We start from the raw sequence: 3,857 nt of genomic DNA, 5'->3' as shown, positions 1-3,857 counted from the left end.
GTTCCCCTCCCTGATTTTTCAATCAGATTATTTGTGTCAAAATCTGGCGGTGAAGAAACAGCCAATAAGAGGCAGAGCCCAGAAAGTATTTGCTTATCAAAACTTCCCAGGACTTTGACAACTTGAAGAGAATTCACGATGCCCAGCTCGAAGCCCTGGGGGCAGCACCCTTCACTTTTGGGGGCAGCTTTGCCTTCTGCAGGAATACTCCTCTGTCATATTGACAAAAAGCATGACACAGGAAATAATGTACTGAGCAGGCATTTGTTATTTTGTCTTTTCCTTCAAAAAAAAAAAAAAATTTAAAAAGCCCTTAAGAAACCTGTATTTTTACAGACATTCATCCCCGCATCATATCTCTCACAAACAGACACACCATCTGTCTCACACACACACACACTCACATACTTGGGGCTCATAAACAAAACCATCGAGCACATGTGCACAGAATTATTTTATTCCAGAATGGATCTTTTATCTCTCCAATTTCCAAGGAAAAATGAATAAATACTTGCATGGTATAACAGAAGAAGATGCGTGTTAATCACCCTTCATTTTCCCAGGCATATGTGTGTGCAATCCACACATATTTTAGGCATTGCTCTATCTATATACAGCTGTATACAGGGTATAAATATAGATTTAAGAAAGCTCATTAAGCAAGCTCATTAACAACAGCTTTGCAAAAAGCTCTTCGAGAGCAATAATAAGAATTTGCACTTCTATCGCTTGCTTTCAATAAAGGTTTGAGAATGGGTTTGCAAATGTGAAATAATTGAGTGTCAAAGTAATGGCTCAGTGGAAGGAGAGAGGATGGAGCAGGGGCAGAGTGACTGTCTCCAGGTTGTTCTCTAGCACAGGTGGAACAGGAGCTGGAGAAGAGTTTTTCTTTTAGAATCCTTGGGCATCACTCGTATTTGGAGACAAACAAGGAGAGCTGAAATCCCCAAGTACTTGTGAGAGAGAGTAGTAATTCCTTGATTCCACCTGTTCTCTAGTTATCCCAACCCTCCTGGCTGTGCAGGTGCACAGTGGCATGAGCTGTGTGTACCCTCGGATGTCCCCTCCTGTGCTCACAGCTCTCTGTTCACGGTGGAACTGAGAGTGCAGAGATGCCTTCCAAGGAATTCATCATTGCAGAGGAAAAGAAGTGTACAGCCACCCTTGTGTGCTGAGTACTGGACTGCCAGCAGCAGGAAAACTCCTCTGGAGATGGAGTTTCCTGCTCCCTGTGAGCTCCCAAACTCATTTCACTGCTTCCTACAGCTGCATGGCTCTGCTGGGTCCCTTTTCCTGCTGCAGCTCAGGGTGGGGAACACCAGGAAGGAACAACCTTTGTTCTGGCCCGGGCTCAGCGGGAGGCTGGGGCTTCCCTGACGGAGCAGATGCAGTGACACTGCGGGCTGAGAGCAGAGGGACTCTGCAGCCAGCCACGGCCCTGCTGTCCCCAAGGCTGTGCCAGCACAGGCACGGCTGCCAGCTGTGCCATTGCCCCATGGCACCGGCCGGGCTGTGCAATGGGGTTGATGCAACTCGGAGATAGGAGCGTGGATTTCACCCGCATTGAGAAAGATTCAGATTTTGATCTTAACCCATCTGTCATAATACTGAGCATAATTAATTCTTGTTGTTTATAGAAGCCAACAATCCCTTTTCCTGCTCCCTCCTCCCCTCCATATTTATCTAGCTGAGTTTTGCATGAAAGAAACGTTCCCAAGGCATTGTGCTTGGAAGCTGATTTGCATCCTCTTAAACACAGGCATTTGAGAGATTACATTTCCCACTACAAAAACAAGCATTGTAACAGAAACCCAAAATGTACATTGCAGCTTCAGGATTTGGTATGAAGACAGTTACAGGAATCAAACAAAACATGAAAATGACAAGCTGCTGAAAAGGACTGAGATGTAGTTTCATGAAACATTGGAGCTGGCTTCTGCCAGCACCCCTGAGCACAGACTTCCCATTGATACACAGTGCATATGGCTGCAGAATGTGTCTCTTAAACTCAAGACAGTCCAAGTAAGTCAACCACATTAAAAAAAAAAAAAACCAAAAAAAAAAACAACAAAACAAAACTAGAAAAGTAATGTCAAAAGCTTTAAGGTCTCCTCCAGGCCACTCTAAGAGTCTATGTTCAGTAAACCCCCCCGCCCCTCATTCAGGACCAAGCCTGCAAAGCCTGAAGGGACATGGGGACACTGGGAGTGATAACTCCTTCTCCCTTCATTTGATTTCAGGGATTCCTGTGGAGCAAAAAGCTGCAGGATGGGAGTGCAGTCCACCTGGCTTGTGCTCTACTCTTCTCTAGATTTCTGACTATGGCTTCTGTTCATCTCTCCACTGAAAGCACCACCAAAAGGTGACTTACACAAGCTGAATTACAAACCCAGGGAGCTGGAGGTGCATTTGGGGCTGCAAGAACCTTTGAGCTGACCCCGTGTGGTCATTCTTATTTTATGCTCTTCCTGTTGATATCATTTTCCCCGTTCTGTCTTTTTCGGGCTCAGCAGAGAAGGGAGAGCCACAGAGAGCTTATCTGGGCTCCCAGAGGCTTGTCCTGGCCCTGACCCGCACAGGCACGGGGGATGTAAAGAGCCCTGCTTGCACACAAGGACAGTTTAATTCTGCGTGCTGCTGTGAGTGCTCACTACACGTCACATGCTCCAGTGCACCCTAAGTAAATAGATTTTTAAATGTACAGCTCAGTAATAATAAACAGGTTAATTACAACATAACATGTCCCTTTTAGTGCAGTTGTTTCTCCTTTCAAATCCAGCAGCAAACCCCTGCTATAGCATCCATGTTTTCTTTGACAATTTGACTGTTACAGCAATTAAGTCCCAGTAAAATAACACGACTAATTGCTTCCAGCTCTTTTCTGAAGCTCATCTTAATTTCCACTCTTTTCTGTGGCAGATTAAACAAACATGTCTTCTGCACATCAAGAAAAAAAAATTACCATCACTCTGTCCAGACCATAATAAATATTAATTGCCAGGCACAAGGCAGGACTAGATTAAAAATATGCTGGCTCCAAGCAACTCTTATCTCATCACGAAGCAGGATGACCCACTGCAGGTGCAGCAGGGAGGAACTATCTCAGTCCTGCAGGGATCAGAGCTGGTAAACACAAAAACTGCTACAAAAATTAAAAATCAACCGATCCCTCTCAGATGGGGCTCTAATATCTTGTTTTTTTTTTTTTTTTCTCCTTGAAAATTGAATGCCTGTGGTTCCTGCTGGGCTCTGGAGACAATTCATGGAGGCTCCAGAGTCAGTCGAAGCATCCTCGGTGTGTCCCTGGCAGGGCTGCTCCTCCTTGGAGAAGGAAAACCACGGAGATCCCACCAGCCTGGGGACTCCAATGTTGAGTTTTAAACCTGTTGCAAACAGAAGGCCGGAGATCCATCCCCGTGGTGATTTCCTTTCTTCTCCCCTACCCTGCATTTTCCACAGGCAAAGATTAACCTTTATCTGCAAGGATGGGGTGCTAGTGTGGTATAGTCGCTGCTTTCTGGGGTTGGGGGGGGAAACAGAAAACAAAAACAAAGAATCCTTATGCAGGACTTCGGATGACTAAATCCTGAGGGATCCAAAAAACAGAAGGAAACGAGCTTTGCACGTTAATCGATTAAAATCAATGAGATTTGGGGCGCGAGCCGTGGTGTGGCTGTGCGGGCTCCCACCAGAGCCGTGTCCCGCCGGCACCGCTCCGCACACAGCGGCACGTCCGAGACGCTTTGTTTTTTTGGGGTTTTGGTTTTGTTTTGTTTTTTACTCCCTTTACAGCACATTCTCCACACGAGAAGCGAGTGGAAACAGAAGGACCGAGAGCACCCGAGCCCGCTCCCGGC

This window comes from Lonchura striata, chromosome 17, assembly GCF_050655825.1.
Source record: "Lonchura striata isolate lonStrDom1 chromosome 17, ASM5065582v1, whole genome shotgun sequence".
In the NCBI taxonomy this organism is placed as follows: Eukaryota; Metazoa; Chordata; class Aves; order Passeriformes; family Estrildidae; genus Lonchura; species Lonchura striata.
This window is presented reverse-complemented; position numbering follows the sequence as displayed.